General features: G+C 50.5%; 2 long non-coding RNA genes across 2 annotated transcripts in view; one reads left to right on the plus strand and one right to left on the minus strand.

Annotated features, from left to right (window-relative positions):
• Positions 1 to 19,620, plus strand: part of LOC144943822 (uncharacterized) — a 31,344-nt gene continuing 11,724 nt past the window's right edge. Inside the window, exons 1-2 of the long non-coding RNA XR_013639535.1 lie at positions 1 to 106; positions 5,770 to 5,839. This is a non-coding gene — a long non-coding RNA (uncharacterized LOC144943822). The remainder of the gene's footprint in view (positions 107 to 5,769; positions 5,840 to 19,620) is intronic.
• LOC144943821 (uncharacterized) lies at positions 13,030 to 14,694 on the minus strand. Its single transcript, XR_013639534.1, has 3 exons — positions 14,627 to 14,694; positions 13,769 to 13,824; positions 13,030 to 13,136 (listed from the first exon to the last, which is right to left on the minus strand). It is a non-coding gene; the product is annotated as an uncharacterized LOC144943821 (long non-coding RNA).

Raw genomic sequence — 19,620 nt, forward strand, 5'->3', positions numbered from 1 at the left:
TGTAGGGTGCACGTGTTGGGCGAGTGGGTACACCGCCTACCTGATGCAGTGCTTTTGCAACACACAGGACCCACACCGCCGTCTCCACGCGTTATGTCCTGCCGAGGTTAGTGATGATCATGATGATGATCGTGGTGGTGGTGATGATGATGATGATGATTTTGGTGGTGATGAGGGCTATGGCACTGCTGGTGGTGATGATGCTAATTCTTGCTGTATGATGATAAATCGTGTTCACGTGTGTAGTGTGTGTCTTTGTTTTTGTTTGATTTATCTTTGTGTGTATGTGTGTGTGTCTGTATGTACGTACGTATGTGTATCTGCGTCTCTGTGTATGTTTGCATTTGTGCAGCAATGCATCTGTGTGTCCGTGTGTCTGTTCTTGTGTCTGTGTGTGCGAAGACGTCAGTGTGTGTGTGTTTTTCCCTGTGCGCGTGTCTGTGCGTGTGGGTAGCGGGGGAGCGGTGGTGTAGCGGTTAGCGCGCTGCACTACGAACACGGCGACACGAGTTCAATTATCCTACTCACGGCCAAGATCAGTGACGATTATCTAAATCGGTCCTGGGCCTCCCCTAGGTCGACTCAGCTGCAAATGAGTACGTAGCACGGGCGTGTAAACATCGCTACTGGGGAGACAAAGGCGGCCGGGCGTGGTGCTCGCCACCCACCCCGCTCGTGTGCCGTTTCGGCTTCGATAGGTGCTCGCTTGCACCACTTGCTCCAGCAGTCTGTCAAGGCTATACGGGTGATCTTTACCTTTGCCTCCAATATTACCCAATGCACGCGCGAGTTATGTAGGTACACGCGTGTTAATCGCGTGCTCAGTCTCACCATCGCCACGCGTGTTATTTGGCTCCGACGTGGGTTGAACATAAGTCCAATCCAACAAAGCCCATCGTGTACTCGAATCTTGTCACGTGGACAACACCGCCATGTCATCCACGACCCTCTGGTTGAACTGCTACTCGTCGCAGGAATGTGGAATTTCCATCGACATAAGATCTGCGCTGTACTATGATTGTTTGACGAGGGCGGATAATGCATGAACAGGTGTGGCGACTGATTAGGAATAATTAATTGAGTCGGTGGGCGGTGGAGCGGTGGCCCAGTGGTTAGCGCGCTCCAAGAACCTGGTCACCCCATCAGTGGTGAGTGATATCAGAATCAGTCATGGGTCTATCCTAGGTCGACTCAGCTTTACATGAGTGCCTGGCGCGGTGTATATTGAACATCGCCACTGGGGAGACAAATGGGGCCGGATATGTTGCTGGCCACCCTCCCCTTCGTGTGCCGTTCCGGCCTTGATAGGTGCTGGCTAACAGCACTTGGCCCAACAATCTGTCAAGGTGTTTATATTAATCTGTAGGTGGGTATGTGTTGGTATTTCGTATCATGTGTATTCCTGCACGTGGTTTGGCACGTTGGTATGTATATGCGCACCAGTGACGTGCGGTGAGGTCAATGGCTGGGGAGGCACTGGCAAGTGTCAGAGCCAGATTCACACACATAGGGGGCGTGTCCTCACGGAGGGGGCGTGTCCTCACCGAGGGGGGCGTGTTAGACACGTCTCCCTCGGTGAGGCAAATGTGATAGCTGCCTCCCCTGGTGCTTATTCATTGCAGTTTCATGACGAGACCAGCGAGCCTAAATATCTTTATACACGTACGTGAAATAAGTTACCTGGAGTATGGAAGGCGAGGACATGAAATGAAGGGGTCTACAAACATTACATTGGTGACATACTGAGATAGTAACAGGCTTAGTGCCCGCACTCCATCCAGTTACTGAGGGGTTGCGCAATCAGAGGGGAGGCTGAGCTCTTCACTGCCTCACCTCTCGTCTCTTCCTGTATTTGCAGCGGAGCTCCGCGAATATCTATAAACCGTCCTAAGTCTCCCCGAGGTCGAATTACCCTTTAAACGAGTGTCCCGATGCGGTGTGTAGTAAACATGAGCACTTGGGGAGACAAAGACGGCCGGGCGCGGGGTGGGACACTCACTCCCTCGTGTGCCGTGGCGACCTTCATAGGTGCCCCAAAAGTATGTTAGGGGCCGTCCATAAATGACGTCACGCGATTTTTGACGATTTTTGACCCCCCCTCCCCTTCGTCACACGGCGTCACAAAAAGTCAGACCCCCCCTCCGTCAAATATGACGTCACCCCCCAAAAATAAACATGCTTCAAATCGCTTTAAACTATTGTCATTGTAGTGCGTATTTAATGTGGCGCTGCACTCTGATGTTGTAAAAAGAAAACATTTATTAAAAAGTCTATTTAATTAAGTAGAACGTGTTGTCTATATTTATTTAAAGTTGCGCATTTTGACGTGACGTCACATTTCTCAACCCCCCCCCCTCGTCACACATCGTCACAAATGTCTGACCCCCCCCCCCTCAGGTGCGTGACGTCATTTATGGACGGCCCCTTAACGATATACGTGAGATCCTGATCTTTGTCTCTTTTCTGTGTATGTATGTGTGTGTGGCCTCTGGCTGCAGATTTGAGTTCGACTTCTGCCCCTGTTCGCTGCACGCCGAATATCTCACGTGCACACGCACCCAGCCTCACCGCTCGTCCACATCATCATCATCATCAGCCTTGTTCAATCCACTGCTGGATGTTAGACGAAGGCCCCCTCCCTACGGTCGCCATCTCTCAGTCCCGACACGCATCAATCTGGCTCATGCACGTAAACTGAACCCGTCTCTTCCTCTTGGTTGTGTTCACTCCTTTGACTGCAATTCCATCGTTAGTCTCGACCACCGGCCGCCACCCCTTCCAGCAGGAGAATGTTGTATTTTTTTTGCCCGCCCACCAAATGTTCTATAATCCACGTGCTCCTTCTTGCTGTGGCCAATTGAGAAGCACGCGTCTCCCCGTATGTGTGTACATTATAGATAACAACAATATTATTAATAATAATAATTTGCAGGTCTCTTGTCAGCCCACGGCTGGCACGATGAAGTATGGTCAAACAAGTGTCACGGCCCCGCATCGTGTGGCGGAGCTTTTCATCCGGCCGTTATTCCGTCCTTTGACTGTAATTCCTTTGTTAGTCTCGACCACTCGCCGTCATCCCTGCCAGCCGTGACTTTTCTTCGTCGCGTGAATTAAGAGTGTGGGTGCTGTGACAATTACCGCGCAGTGCCCGACCGTCTTTGTCTCACCGGCGCCGATGAAAGATGCTCGTGACCGCACCGCCGAAGCAGGTAGTTGCGAAAGCAGACTCTGGCACAATATCGAGCGAGTGTGCGGGTAGTGAATCTGCCAGTCCCCTTGGTGAGATAACCTACAGCACCTGGGTCTCCACTGTGACCTCCTGCCAGCAAGCCTTTGCATTAACACGTGGCCCTAAAGTGCACCGAGGCTGGCACAGGCGCCGTGGTGACGTAACCGCTACATAGTGGCAGTTGTTGATCCCTGGGTCAGTGATGCACACCAAAAACAAGTGGCTGCCATTTGAACCTGGCTTGGGCCACCCCTAGGTCGACTCGGCTGAAATAAGTACCGGGTGCAGTGCACAAACATCAGCACCGGGGAGACAAAGGCGGTCGGCCACACCACCCGTTCGTGGCTAGTGTCGGCTTTCATAGGCGCTCCGATAACAGCACTTGCCCCACCGGCATACGCAGGCTACCTGGGGGATCTTTGACTTGTGTGTGCGAGATACGCCTATACCGTACCGTAAACGTGTTTTGCGAATGCGTGCACACTGTGTACGTGGGGGCGTGTGTTCTCGTAATAGTCGAGCGGTCAAACCGATTTCAGAACAAGACGTACAAGTCAAACTGACCCGAACTTGTGAGGTGCACTTAAGAGCTCTCCTTTTGTGTGCCAGTCATCGCTACCTAATGCAACAATTGCATATATGTCAGGGGATGCATATGAGCAATACGGAGACGCACACGCTCACGTGATAAATACACAAAGACCTCCTCTCCCATAGCCTTAGCAGACCCCTGGGGCAAGTGCTGTTAGCGAGCACCTATGAAGGCCGGCACGGCACACGAAGAGGTGGGTGGCCAACACCACGCCCGACCGCCTTTGTCTCCCCAGTGGCGATGTTTGTACACACCGTACCAAGTACTCATTTGAGGCTGAGTCGACCTAGGGGAGGCCCAGGGCCGGTTCGGATAATCGTCACTGGTGTTGGCCGTGAGCGGCAATCGAACTCGGGTAGACGGGAGTTCGTAGCGCACACACCAATAACAACACCCGCCATTCGCCACTAAGTGACGGTGGCGTCACCACGGCGACTGTACCAGGCAAGGTGCACTTTGAGGCCACGTGACATATCGAAGGCTCGCTGACAGGAGATCTCGGGACAGACCCAGGTGCAATCGGTCGGCTGACGGAGATGACTGGTAGATGCACCAGCTGTACCCCTTACTGTGCCAACTTGCTGCATTTTAGGCGCCCGGAGCTCCGCTCGTTGTTGTGAGCGTCGCTTCCCTGCCCTCCGTTGTTGCTGGAGGGCGACTGCCTCCAACTGTCCAGTAGCAGCGTCCTTCACGAGCCTCTTCCATAGAGGCCGATATTGACACCGCTGGTACCAGTCGTCGGCAAATCCACTCAGTTCCACATCCCCCCGTACCACACCAGTCCATCTCTTCTCCAGCTCATGCCGTGCCCGTTTAGCGCTCTCTATGCGACCAAACAGAAGTTGCTTGGGTATGCGGTGGCTGGGCAGCCTTGCTTGTCGGAGGAGCTCACTGATGGGAATGTGTCCAGATATTTCAAGGATGTGTGAGCTCCTCACACAATCCAGCCTGATTAAACCCAGGATGGATCGTAGTCATGCCAGCCTGAATATTTCTAACCGGCGCAGATGATCCATTAGAGGGGCTCCACGTTTCACAAGCGTTGAGAAGGGAGGGCATGACTTCGTGCGGAGCGGCAGACCAGGTAGCTTCCACGCAGCATTGCGCAGCCGATAAAACGATAATGCCGCCCGATTACACACACACATACACGTGTACACACACACACACGTGTACACACACACACACGTGTACACACGCATGAGCACACTGGCACTCGTAGGGAATGTGAGCAGCTCGCAAGACGAATGGTTCCAGAGCTGTGGTTTTTTTATACATTGACCCTTTTGCCCTCGTGAGCGTTTCTGTGTCACGGGGCCACGGAACTGGAGATAGCGTCTTTAACCTCCTTCGTTACCCATTTACCTAAAGCCTAAGCGATGGCGATAACAGAACACAAATCACTGTGGCGTCACCCAGTAAATCACAGTTGTGCTCCCCGCGGAATCTCCCCCGGCTTCTCTCTCTCTCCCCCCGCAAAAAAATTCGCTCTCGGTCGATCAACCCTGCCACCAACCTCACTCCACGCACTTTTGTCTAGCACGGTTGGCTACGTACAGTAGAAAAAATCTCAACATGCATCCGAATGACTTATACACCGATTTGCAAGCGACTATACTCATCTCCTTGGTGTGTGCAAGCAAAATAACAGCATTCAGTCCACGGGGCTTATTCGGCTCTTCCGACTCCACTCGTGTCCGACAGCGCCGTTTCGTTTGTTGGCAAAAACAAAACAACAAAAATCCTCCAAAACAAAACTCGGCAGCGGTTTCGACCGCGTGGCTCTCATCAGCAGTCAAGCTTGTGCAAACAAATGCTGCTGTTTTGGGCCAGCTGTTATGAGTAAGAGAGCTCCATTCTAAACTATGGTGCCTCGGTTTCAACGCAACGAGGCCACACGCAACGCAGACTCAAACGCCCACCTCAGAGAGTTTTTGTTTTGCCTCAGATTACCACGGTTGGCTGACGTACGGTGCGAAAGAAGAGATGCAGTGGAGCATTGTGGGTAGAATAACATGGTGAGCAGAACTCCCGTTCTCTATCTCCACACATAGACACAATACAAACGACGGTTTAGTCCATCAGCCTATTGCTTTTCCAGACCAATATTATCCAGCAGAAATTCGTTCAAGCGACCAAGCAAGCAGCTTAATGATTGACGGTCTCCCCAGGCCGATGTTATTTGACCATACTTCACCACGCTGGTTCAGTGCAGGTTGGAGAAGGGGGGCACCCAGGACCCCTACGATTGACACTTACCACCGTGCCTGTGAATCGAACTCAGGAACCCGTTGGTCACGATGACCTTCAATCTTGACCTTGCTATTTTTGTACAGCGTGGTCCAAATGTCTTGTGACACCCCCATTTAATTCTCTAAAACTTAATATTTTTTAACGTAACGTTGATTTAAAACAGAAATGAACATGCTAAAAGAGAAAAAAAACATGTTTGGGGTAAATTAAATGGGGGTCACAAGACATCTGGACCAGGCTGTACATCCCCATTATACGTGGAGCTGCCTCAGTGGTGCAACGGTTGGCACACGGTGACATCGACTCCATGTCCATCGTCTGGCGCGGCACTTGGGAATGGGAAAAATGAAGATTCTCAAATCCACCCCCTCGCCCCCTCCTCTCGCCCCCCCCCCCGTCGCCTCCCCCTCCCCGCCGCCCCCTCCTTGCCATCCCCCTCCTCGCCCCCCCCCCTTCGCCACCCCCTCCCTCCTCGCCACCCTCCCCCTCCTCGCCCCCCCCCCCTTCGCCACCCCCTCCCTCCTTGCCATCCCCCTCCACCTCGCCATTTCCCTCCTCGCCGCCCCCTCCTCGCCCCCCCCTTCTCGCCACCCCCCCTCCTCGCCCCCCCCTTCTCGCCCCCCGCCCCTCGTCTCCCCTCCCTCGCCCCCCGTCTTTTGCCCCCCCCCCCCCCCCGATAAGCCACTTTGTTGAGCTATCAGTTGTGGCCAGGTCACTTCTCAAAAATAAGTGAATTGCTCAGTGGGCTTTACCTGGTAAGATCAAACATTGTCTAGATTTATTTGTGTATATTTATATTTCGTGATTTGTTTAACCTTCATATAACTTCGCTATAATATCGTGTTTTTGGAATGTTTGTTGTAACGTTTGTTGTAACGATGAGCTATGAAGCTTTAATAGTTCCTCGAGTTTAAATAAATATTCTTATTCTGAAAAAATCAGTTGAGTTTTGTGTAGCATAAAACAAGAAGCAAGTGAACCAGATAATTTAATTGTAAACCTTGTCAGCACCGATGGGCCCGCAATTTTATTTTTTAAATGAAATATTCCAGTACAATGACAATGACGTCACACTTTTCGCACGTGGTAATTAGCGTTGCTGGATTGTGATATTGAATACAATATATGTATTGTTCACTACGTATAAGGGATAAGAAGAAGAAAAACATATCATCGCCTAATGTTGCAAAAGATGGCAAATATCAGCGTCGACAAAGGCGGTAACGAAATAAAGAAACCGGCTCGTGTAATGAGGCCGCAAAGAGTAGCAGTAATTCATTAATAACAATAACGGAATTGCGTTCTTTGGAGATTAATTAGAAATTAAATGCTGGCTTTTATTTACAAATGTCGCCTTTCATGCAAAGTAAGTCATTTTACGTGACCACGCATGCACACGCGTATACACACGCAGATATTGTACGTGCAGACGTATACATATGTGCAACAAGACAAAGATCCCCCGTAACCGACTGTAGGGGCAAGTGCTGTTAGCGAGCACGTATGAAGGCCGGCATGCACAAGAAGGGATGGATGGGCAGTAGCACGCCCGACAGCCTTTGTCTCCCTAATGGCGATGTTTACGCACTGCCCCAGGCAATCAGTTGAGGCTGAGTCGCCCTCGGGGAGGCCCAGAACTGGGTCAGATAATCATCACCGGTGTTGGCCGTGAGCGGGAATCGAACTCGGGTCGCTGGGCTCATAGCGCAGCGCGCTAACCGCCACACTACCGCTCCTCGCCGACTGCCCACACCTCCGATTAACATGGTTGGCTACATCTTCTTGGTTCTTTCGGTAAAGTCACGTAGAAGGGAAGTAATAAAATAATAAAAATAAAACATAATAAAATAAAATAATTCTCACGACGTTGGCTACGTTCGCCGCGAAAGAAGTTCAACATACGTGTACATACATGCTCGCCGTAGCACATAGAGATGTGCACACGCGCGCGCAGCTTGAATCTGAAGAAGAGTTGACGGTGAGAGTGGGTGAGACTATGATTGAGTCTCCACTGCAGGCCCTGCCAGTAATGATTGAAGTTCCGCGTGTGGGATAATTTGTCTTTGCTGGGGGGTAGAGTGGCTTACGGGGTCAAGAGGTTACACCGACACGAGATTGACGATGATGACGGTGGTGGCGGCGGCGGTGATGGCGACGGTGGTGATGCTGATCACGACGCCGTCACCTCCGTAAAATTTCCTGCCACATCACCACAGAGCTGGCACATTCATTGTAATAGGGTCATGCAAACACCATCATTCGCGTGGGGCAGTACCCCGCTTTTACGTCGGGGATGCGTTCGCGAAGGGCGCGACGACGAATATCGAAGCGGCGTAAATCGAAGCGATCCGCAGGGTTAACGGTGGTCGAGGCCGAGAAGCGACGGCCGATGCCGTCGGCGACGCAAGTGTCGGGGTTGCGACGACGGAACACCGGCTATCGGCATTCGCGAATCGACGACGTATTCGCGAAACGACGCAACGGCACCAACTCGAGGAGGTGGAGTCCGCAAGAGTTCCACGGTGGCCACTTGAGGGCAGCGCAGCAAGTAAGGTGACTATCCGGACGCGTCTGTAACAGCGTGTTGTGCTGAGCGGCAATCTCCCTGGCAGTGCGTGGGGGTTTCTTCAGGTACTCCGCCGCCTTTGAGGGCACGGTGAGGTCGCTGTTGATTATTATTTATGAATGGCGCGGGAGGATTCCTTCGTTGGCGAGCAATACTTTCCTCAAGCTGCTCGCCATGGGAATTTGTCCGCGGATTTTGTTCGGGGTACAGTGTGCAGGAGTACTTTTGATTTTGACAAGAAACTAAAAACCCATCTGCCGTTGGTACCACGGTGGCCGCTGGCAGCGGTCCCACTGATCGAGTGAGCCATTTGTTGAAAACCATGAGGGAGAAAGTAAAAAAAAAATTCCCCTCAACCCGAGAGACCTCCGGGAGCGGAGGAATTGAAGCCATTTGCAATGATTGTTGTTGTTTTGCTGGGTGGGTGGGTGAGCAGAAGACTCGTCTCGATTCATGTTCATCTGAAGGACGATGCAATAGCACGGGAGGCGAGAATCCCACAACCCTCTCACCTCCGGAAATCCCCGAGCAAAAACAAATAAACACTCCTTTCTCCCGCTCTGTGTCTCCATCCTGAAGGTGTAAAAGGGCTCTTCTTTTGGCAACGGAAATAAAACACTGCACAGCTGCTGCCACCATCATCATCATCGTCCAGGCTGCCACTGTCATGGTTAACGCGGCCTTCTGACCAAAAATAACCCGCACGGGAGACGGAGGATAAATTCTATGAAAAGCCATGACCCCAAAGATTAGATTAATGTAGTTAGTTATATTTATTGTATTTTTTTTTCTTCTGTTAGAAGGCAGCGTCAAATAAAGTAGATTTGTTTAACCAGGTGAGAACTCGTGAGACCAGGGTAGGAGTCTCATTTGCAAGAGTGCCACTGAAAAAAAGACATTTAAGTAGAGTAACGACAAAAAATAGGAATGCGAGAAAAAAAAAACCGTCGCACGAGGTAATCGAAAAACAAATATTGCACCAACAAACATCGATGTTGAATTATACATTCATAAAGCGCAAGTCGGCTCGGTCAGATGTATTGTTGGACTGAATAATTATAGCACAATCACAGATTAAGTTGCAGAGTCATTAAACGGATATAAGGGGTGACTATTCTAGTAATATTTAAACAGACGAGGATATATGTTGAATGGACATGAATGTTGAACGTCTTTCGCACCGTACGTAGCCAACCGTGCTAAATGGAGGTGCGGGGGCAGGACAACAATCAGTTCTAAAGAAATTAGTTTTCAATCTAGATATGAACGTGCATAGCTCCAGTGGCTTCCTAACATCGAAAGGAAGAGCGTTCCAGACGGCCGCAGAAGCGCATCCGAAAGCGCGCGATGCGGTGGCCGAATTTGTTCGATGGCCAGACAATCGCCGTTGCTGCGAGGATGAGCGGAGTTGGATTGATGGTTTATGTCCCCTGACGAGATCGGCAAGGTATCGTGGTTCATTTGTGGCGAGCCCCTCTGTGTGTACTGAGCGCGACCTTAAAAACGGTCGCGTAAAAGGTCGCACTCAAACACTGGTACTGTATGTCGCTGGAAACAAAGTGGTGGAAGTTTGCCAAATTAATTGATGGATTTTTTTGTGTGTGTGCAAGTTAGGTTTAAGACCGTCAAACTCACTTTTGGATTAGATCCCAGTTTATTCACGGACAGCTAAGTGGCAGCACAAATAATAGTGTTGAATCTTCACCACAATGGAGTGTTACTCAGCCGATAACTAAAACGTAATTATCAATAATTATGGTGTTGGGGGGGGGGTCCATCAATTGGTCGTTTAAGAATATATGGAATTAAATAACTACTACCGTAGACATGTTTTCACTTCCTGAGTAATCCTATTACTAGAGATTACTTCCAATTGCTGGATAACTTTGGGCGAGCGACGCACACAACGTAGGCGCGTCCTTGACTTTGTGTTGACTTTGTGTGATGAATTTGTGTTGACTTAGTGTGTTGATTTTGTGTTGACTCTGTGTTGACTTTGTGTTGATTTGTGTTGCCTTTGTGTGTTGGTTTTGTGTCGACTTTGTGTTGATTTTGTGTTGACTTTGTGTGTTGATTTTGTGTTGACTTTATGTTGACATTGTGTGTTGATTTTGTGTTGACTTTGTGTTGATTTTGTGTTGACTTTGTGTGTTGACTTTGTGTGTTGGGATTGTGTGTTGGTTTTGTGTTGCCTTTGTGTGTTGGTTTTGTGTTTACGTTGTGTTGATTTTGTGTTGACTTTGTGTTATACTCTGTGTGTTGGTTTTGTGTTGATTTGTGTTACACTTTATGTGCTGACTTTGTGTTGCTTTTGTGTTGACTTTCTCCGGCGGCGCTCGCGGGTGTCCGGTCACCCCGCGATGAGCGGATTGAGCCGTGCGGTGAAGTCGGAGCTGCAACGGAGACGTAGGCGTAGTTCTAGAGGGGAGCAAGGCAAGGCTTTGTTAGTTTTAACACGGAGACGGATATTAATGACAACGTTTCTTTTTTTGGGGGGGTGGGGGGGGTTATATTCCCGGACAGCATTTCAGACCGAAAACAGGAAGACATTTTCATACTTCTGGCAAATCGCCTGCTGATGCCGCCGACGATGATGATGCTGGTTTGTTGTGGTCACCAACGAAACGTCGCTATCTCCAAAGGTAAAATGTTGTGGCCTTTCTCTCAACACACACACACACGTACACCCGGCGACGCTGAAGCGTTAACACAGTGAACACGTTACATTCACGTGACGGACCTTACTGATTGTCTGTCGGGTGGAGGAGTTTGGGTGCACGACGCATTTACACGTTACTCAATCCTAACCCGATAAACAACAACAGCAACGTTACCGTAAACAACATGGGGATGTTGCCGCTCTCTGCGTGTGTGTGTGTGCGCGCCCTCTCGGTGTGGCTGGCCTACACGTTGGCAGCCTACAGGAGCTCTCCTGTCCCTACGATCAATGTCCTCCACTGTTCCGCCGCCTCCTCTCCACCACCACCGCCCCCTCGCCTTGTAAATGAATATGGCGATTGATTGTGCGGTGGGCGGTGAATTGGGAACACAAGCGAAGCAGCATCCATTTCGTGGCACTCGCCATCAAAGCGAAAGTCATCTTTGATGATTCGCGCCTTTTGTGCCGACTCGGGGCCCCAGGAAATTGTCCCGTGCATCACAGACTCACGGCCGAATAAATAAAACTGAGATTTTATTTTTGGTGATTTGGGAGGGCGGCGGCGGTGGCGGCGGCGGTGGCGGCGGGGGGTCAAATTCACTTTTCTGTTTGGAGTTTTTATTTATTTCGACCCGGTCAGATAAATTTGGTCATCAATTTTTAAGATTTTTTTTTTTCTCTCCCGAATGTCTGTACGATGGGTAATTGTTTTGTGCTGGCAATCTTTTGGGGTGCCCTCGCGCGTTCCGCTGCGAGAGGACGGACGGACGGACACGTTGATGAAACCGATATTTCTTCTCGCTCTCAACCAACCAGGAGGGAGAAAATGTAACGGGTTTTTTTTTTAACCAAAGCTGCTCACAGAATCCAGGTTTTACCAAAATGGTGAAATTGATCCTCGCAGCTTGGAGAATAATAATAAAATGTTTCGTTATACTGTGTGTGAGCGGTGAAGCAGAAACACATTGTATGCGTGTGTGTGTATATATTTATATGTGTGCACGAGTGTGCAGCACTTACCCCAAAAGTCCGTTAAGGCTTTAGGGAGATATGTGTTTGTTTGTTGGGGGAGCGGTGGTGCAGCGGTTAGCGCACTGCGCTACGATCTCGGCGAGACAAGTTCGATCCCCGCTCATGGCCAACACCATTATGTATGTTGAACTTCTTTCGCACCGTACGTAGCCAACCGGTCTTGGGCTTTCCCTAGGTCGGCTCAGCCTCAAATAAGTGGCTGGTGCGGTGTGTTAACGTTGCCATTCGGGAGACAAAAGCGTGCGAGTTTAGTGTTGGCCACAAACGCCTCGTGTGCCATGCCGGCCTTTTAATAGGTGCTCGCTAACAGCACTCGCCCCAGCAGTTTGTTAACAAGGCTCGTTCAAGTGTACGACCAAGAATATGTGTATATGGGTGGTGCGGTGGACAGCGTGTCTTTTTTTGCAACGTATGTCGCCAACCCTGCTAATCGGAGCTTGCCGTGCTATGCATTCGGCAGCAAGAGTTCGATACCCAGCAACGGCTATCATCAGTGGCAAGTGATGTTAGATTTGTGATTTTTTTTGGGGGGGGTGTTTAATGATGTGATGGCGCTGTGGGTGGCATATTTGTGGCAGACAGGCGCCACGTGTTAACCGAAAATAAATTGACGAGAAATGGTCCAGCGCCCCTCCCCCCTCTCCCCCCGCCTTTGTTGAACCAACACGCATTGTCCAGTGTGGCGATGCATGGCGTAACCGAGAAGGGCTTCTTCGATGATGCAATTCGTTTTACTCGACGTTTGCCGCATCTGGAGATTTGTATGAATTGTCACGTGTCCACATCGCGCTGGCAGCACGGATGGCTGGTGGGCAAGAGAAACAGACACCCAGACTTCAACCTCGCCACGACACCCCACGCGTCTGTCAAAACGAGGGACCGTTTATCCGTGCAATTGTATATATATGTGCGTGTGTGTTTTATACTGTATATATGTAACGCTTATAAATTGCAATGCTAATGTGAACAAAGGATGACTATCAGATGCTGAGTGCCACCGTAATAGTTTCGAGCAGACGGGAATGCAGGAACCAGCTGTAGCGGAGGCTATGTCGCAGTTTTTAATATGCTGCTGAAATGCGCTCGTAAGTAATTGGCAGCGCGTAATTGTTATAATTTTCTAAAGCACACAAAGGTTTACTTTTTTCCCTTTACTTCTTCACTCCCCCCCCCCCCAAGTCACCCGCCCTGCCGTTCCTTCCTCGAGTCGCCCACCCTCCCGTTCACCCACCCGCCCATCCGCCCACCCATCCACCCACCCACCCGTTCGCACTCCCACCCTTTCACCCATCCACCAGTTCACCCACCCACCGGTAGACCGACCCGTTCACCCATCCACCAGTTCACCCACCCCACCGGTAGACCGACCCGTTCACCCATCCACCAGTTCACCCACCCCACCGGTAGACCCACCCGTTCACCCATCCATTCGCTTACCCGTCTGCTCGCCCGCCGCTGCCTCCTTACCCAATGACAGTCTCGCGTTTTCAACGCTGCAAAATGCCCCAAGCAGAATGCAAACATTAGTTTCTAGTTAGCGCGATCTTCCCCTTTCGCCTGACTGCGCAGATTGTTATTTGTACAGTTGGGGGGAGTCGCGTTCACCAGCGGAGACAAAGACAAAGGGCCTCCGTATAGCCTTAACAAACGGTTGGGGAAAGTGCTGTCAGAGACCACCTATAACGTCCGGCACGGCACACGAGGGGTTGGGTGGCCAGCACCACTCCTGGCTACTTTTGTCTCCCCAGTAGCGATGTTTACACGACGCACCGGGTTCTCATTTGAGGCTGAGTCGACCTTAGGGGAGGCCCAGGACCAGATCAGATAATCGTCACCGGTGTTGGTGACCGTGAGCGGGAATCGTAACTCGGGTCGCCGGGTTCGTAGCGCAGCGTAGCGCTAACCGCTACACCACCGCTCCCCACAATCAAATACGGTACAGTATAAAAAGAAAAAGATCTCCCGTATAGCCTGTAAGAGGCTGTTGGGGCAAGTGCTGTTAGCGAGCACCTATGAAGGCAAAGAACGGCACACGAGGGAGTGGGTGGCCAGCACCACGCCCGACCGCCTTTATCTCCCTAGTGGCAATGTTTACACACCGCACCAGGTACTCATTTGAGGCTGAGTCGACCTAGGCGAGGCCCGGGACCCGCTCAGATAATCGTCACTGGTGTTGGCCGTGAGCGGGAATGCGAACCCGTGTCGCAGGGTTCATAGCGCAGCGCGCTAACCGCTACACTACCGCTCCCCACAGCACCACACACACATACACACACGCGCATACCTATGCCCCACCTATGCATTCTCATCCGAAGCTGGCACTGCCCGCTGGCACGGAGCCCCCCCGGGGTCGTCGTCGCCCCCCCCCCCGCCTCCATCCTCCACGGGCTGCGAGCGGGCGGGTGATTGACGTGCGGAGATTAATTTCTCCTCTTAATTCATTACGGCGTCCGCAGGTGGCGCATGAGGAATGCTCGAACCGGCGAGCAAATGGCAATTGCAGCTCCAGGCAACGGTGAGAAAGGAGAGAGAGGGGAGAGAGGGAATGACAGAAAAACAAACTGAGCTTCCTTTGCTAATGCAGCAACGGCGGTGGCGCATGTTCTAAAAAGATATCCGCTTTGTATTTTTTATTTGGGGGGGGGGTGGGGGGAGGGCGTTTGTAAGTGGGGGCCAATCCGTGAAGAATTTGTATTCTGACCGGGGGAATCGAAGGGGTTTTTGTTTCTTGTTGTTGCAGAGTTGGGATTCGTTTTTGGTGGTCGTGGTGGTGGTGAAGGGGCAGAGGGGAGCGGTAGTGTAAGCGGTTACAGCCACTGTGCTACTAACCCGGCCACCCCAGTTCGATTCTCACGATTCCCGCCCGCTCATGGTCAACACCAACACCAGGTGACGATTATCTGACCCGGTCCTGGGCCTCCCTTAGGTCCACTCAGCCTCAACTGAGTACCTGATGCGGTGTGTAAACATTGCCACTCGGGCGACAAAGGCGGTTCGGGCGTTGGCTCTGGCCACCTGCCCTCTGGTGTAGTTTTGCAGCGGCTGCTCGCTAACGGCACTTGCCCCAACAGTCTGTTAAGGCTATACGGGGCGTGGGGGGGTCTTTGTCTTTGGGGGGGGGTTGGGGGCTATTGAAGAGCCTCTCGCCCTCCTGCCCCCCTCGATTGTGTATGAGACACGTCCCTCTGGGCTCCCTCCACACCCGGGGTAACCCCCCCCCCCCACTTTGCGTTTGAAGGATCCAGCCAGGGCCTCATGTCTCACTGAATATTTGTCGGGTCGCCGCTTGACAGAGACGAGAGTAGGTTGGCACGTGGCTAGCGGTAGCCACAGGCATAGCGAAGGGCGGTATACTGGATGCGGTGTGCCGGGAGCGGAAATATCCTCAGGGTGGCAATGTGTAAGTACGCGTACGGTATGTGTGTGTGTGTGTGTCGGATTTTTTTTATTATTTTAAAGACATTTGGGGCCATTTTCGTATGTGTGTGTGTAAATTTATTGACGCAATGCACTCGCTTCAAATGGCTTCATGCTGATGTCACGAGAAGCCACGCGGGGAGTTTTTGGTTATTGTTGTTGTTTGTTGTTGACTCTCTTGGCCTCGGTTCGTCCCAAGATTGGTGATGACATCTTTGCTCTATTCTTCCGATTCATTTGGATTAACCTGAAACTCGTGAACGCATCCTTAACACGAGTATACACCACGTGTCCTCCCTCCCCCACCCCCCCCATTTCTTCCTTCCACTTTCGCAAGAGCTCAGCCGAGCCAGAAAGTGTGGGAACGACTCCCATCGGGTTTCTTCCGTAATTACCATCGTTTTGACGAGCTCACAAAGCGAGCGGTGGGGTGGGGGGAGTGGGGGAGAGGGGTAGGAGGAGGGGGGGGAGGAAATTCTCGGTGGGGGAAACGTGGGGGGTGGCGAAATGTGAAGTGGAGGGAGGCTAGTGTGCGTTTCGGGGGGAGGGGGGGTGCAGCATGTCACATATTCTTTAATAAAGCAACGTAGAGTAATGACATAATGGTAGAGGGTGTTCGTCGTGTTATTCTGCCCTTCGTGGGGGGCGGTGGTGGGGGTGACGCATCACCCTAAAAAATAATAATAATAATACTTCTACGGCTGCTCTCAAAGTGTGCGCGCATACGACCATCAGCGTGATTACGGGTGACCATAAACTCTGTTGTTTTTCGTAATAAAAAATACGTGAGATATAATTAATTAGCTATTGATAGAGTATTTTATTTTCACTCCCGCCACGCCGCCGTTAAACTAAACTACGGTAAATATATATATATTTTTTTACCAGATAAGGCTCACTCAGCTGTATAGCTCTTTGTCAGAAAGCGAACTTGGCCACCAATGATAGATCAACGAAGTGGCTTATCACGTGCAAATGTCGATTCTAAATATGGAGAGAAAAACCGGAGGACTCGGAGAGAGACACGCAAACTCCAAATATACAGCAGCAGGCGTCAGGGTCGGAATCGAACCCATGACATCCTGTATACCAGACGAGGCAGTTAACATCTCGCCCAAACCCGCAACCGCCCCCCCCACCCCGGGCTCTTAGATGCAGTTGCACCTCGCTGTGGTTTCTCGTGCACGACTAACATCAGTGGCGAGTGATATCCGAGTCGGGGCTTGAGCCAACTCCATCAACTCCGTCTTAAATGAGTACCCATTACGATGCGTAAAGAACAGCAAGGCGACCGAGCGTGGTGGTATCCGCACGACCTCTGCTAGTCCTCTGAGCCTGCTTCAATAGGTGCTCGCTAACAGCACTGGCACCAAACAGTCTGTTCAGGCTATTTGGAGGGTCTTTGTATGTTTGGCAATGTGTGTGCGCCTTTATGGGGAGCGGTGGCGCAGCGGTTAGCGCGCTGCGCTACGAACCCGGCAAACCCCGAGTTCAATTACCGCACGCGGCGAATATTGGACCCGGTCCTGGGGCTCCCCTAGGTCGACTGAGCCTAAAATGAGTAGCTGGTGCGATGTGCAAACATCGCCACTAAGGAGACGAATGCGGCCAGGCGTGGTGTTGGCCACCCACCTCCTCGTGTGCTGTGACGGCCTTCACAGGTGCTCGCTAACAGCACTTGCCCCCAGAGTCTGTTAAAGGGTAAACGTGGAATCTGTGTCTTTGCGTATGTAACATGCATGTAAACCTTAAACCGTATTTATTTAAAATCTAATATCACCTCCACCCAATGGGGTATCAAAACATTATACTTTAAAATAAAATGCAAAGGCAATAAAATAATGTTTAAAATAAAAGCCATGATGAAATAGCGTGTGTGTGTGTATACGAGGCCGTATGTTTACGCGTGCCCGGCATGTCTTCAGTGTCTCTACACACACACACACGTCATAACAAACATTCATTTGTCAATAAGCCTGCCTTACAAAGCCCCGTTATATGTTTCCCATTTAAGGCCACATAGTGTTGCTGTTATTATTGACATGGAACGTGTTGAGATTATTAATTATTATTATTGTTCCTTGTGCTTGTGCACCACTGTCAAGGCCGCAGCAGAATCACTAAATAATGGATATATACCCGAGCGTGTGTGTGTAGTACACACACACGCTCGGGTATATATCCACTGTGTACACGTGTGCTCTTTGGTTATTTCGGTAAAGTCACGTAGGTAGAAAATTTTTAATAAACCATTATTTTATGTTTTATTTTATTTTTCTACCTACGTGACTTTACCGAAAGAACCAAAGAGTATGGATTCATGCAGTCACGAAAGCTTCTCATCAAGATTGTACATGTGTGCTCGCTAACAGCACTTGCCCCAACAGTCTGTTAAAGCTATACGGGGGATCTTTGTCTTTGTGTCTACGTGTAGTGAGGAGCGGTAGCGCAGCGGTTAGCGTGCCGCTCTACAAACCCGGCCACCCGAGTTCAATTTCCGATCACGACCAAGACTATTGACGGTTATCTTAACCGGTCCTGGGCCTCCCCTAGGTCGACTCAGCCTCAAACACGTAACATGGTTCAGATGCTGTCTTTCCGACAGACCTGTTCTTCACCTGAGGACGGCTGCTTGCGTTGTGGCCAAAACGTCGTGAGAATTGTATTTTATGATGTTTATTTTTATTATTGTATTATTTCCCTTCTACGTGACTTTACCGAAAGAACCAAGAAGATGAATCCCTGCAGTCACGAAAGCTTTAAATCGAAAAATGGTGCAGTGTTCAAACATTCAGCACTGGGGAGACAAAGGCGTTCCGTGCGTGGTGCTGATCACCAAACCCCTCGTGTGCCGTGCCGGCCTTCAATGGTACTCGCTTACAGCACTTGTCCCCAACAGTCTGTTAAGAAAAGGATACACGGGGGGTCTTTGTCTCTGTGTACATTCTACCAGCAACATCGGGCTGCCCCGAGGCATCCGTCTGAATTATTCCACCGAGCATGACCGCAGAGGCGATGCTATTAGATTAAATTCCATGCCCTGACGAGATTTAAATGACACTTCCACCCCCTATAGCTCGCCGTGCAGGCATGTGATTGCTACAGAAAGCTCGGTTTAACCAGGTAAGGTTTATTTTTTTCCTTCCTCTACTTAACCGTACATATTTATACATTTTTGGAAATACTATTGACTATTTATTAAACTAAACTATGTTTCATTTTTTTTCCCCAACTGAGGCCCTATACAGCTCTTTCTCAGAACGGCAACATGGCCAAAGCGGGTAGCTTGTTTTTTTCCGCTTATGGCACTGCTGTTCGCGGTTCGAACCCAGCCGCCGTTCCTGGTTAATAACTGCCGGTGTATTAACCATTAGTGTAAATGTATACACTGTGTGTGCGCGCGCGTGTGTGTACGCGAGCCGTCTGCTGCCCATTGGATGTGACTCGGAAAATAAGTAGGCCATGAGTGTGTTCCGGCGTCAAGGTCTCGGATTTGTCCAATTTAACAAAAATTTACCCGCAAATTATACTCGATTGGGGAAACACATCGATAGCTATTGTCTCCCCCCCCCTCCTACTGCGAAGCGTCATGGTACTCACATCGTAAATGTCGTGGGTTTACTCTCCAACACACCGCTTGTGCTGAAGTCGTAACGAATTTGCACGTTTTTGGTTACGTGAACAAACCTTACGAATTTACAGTGTGGGATGGTGGCCAGTTTAACGACGCATTGCTATGTACGCGATCTAACCAGCCCCTCCCCCCCTCAAAAAACCCCCCCATTTATTATGGATAATATTGGTCGCGAAAGCCGACTTCGTGTTAAACCGCCTGTAAACAAACGATTGAGGCTCAGCGTGGCTTTCCTGGG

The sequence above is a fragment of the Lampetra fluviatilis genome, chromosome 32 (genome assembly GCF_964198595.1).
Source record: "Lampetra fluviatilis chromosome 32, kcLamFluv1.1, whole genome shotgun sequence".
Lineage (NCBI taxonomy): Eukaryota > Metazoa > Chordata > Hyperoartia > Petromyzontiformes > Petromyzontidae > Lampetra > Lampetra fluviatilis.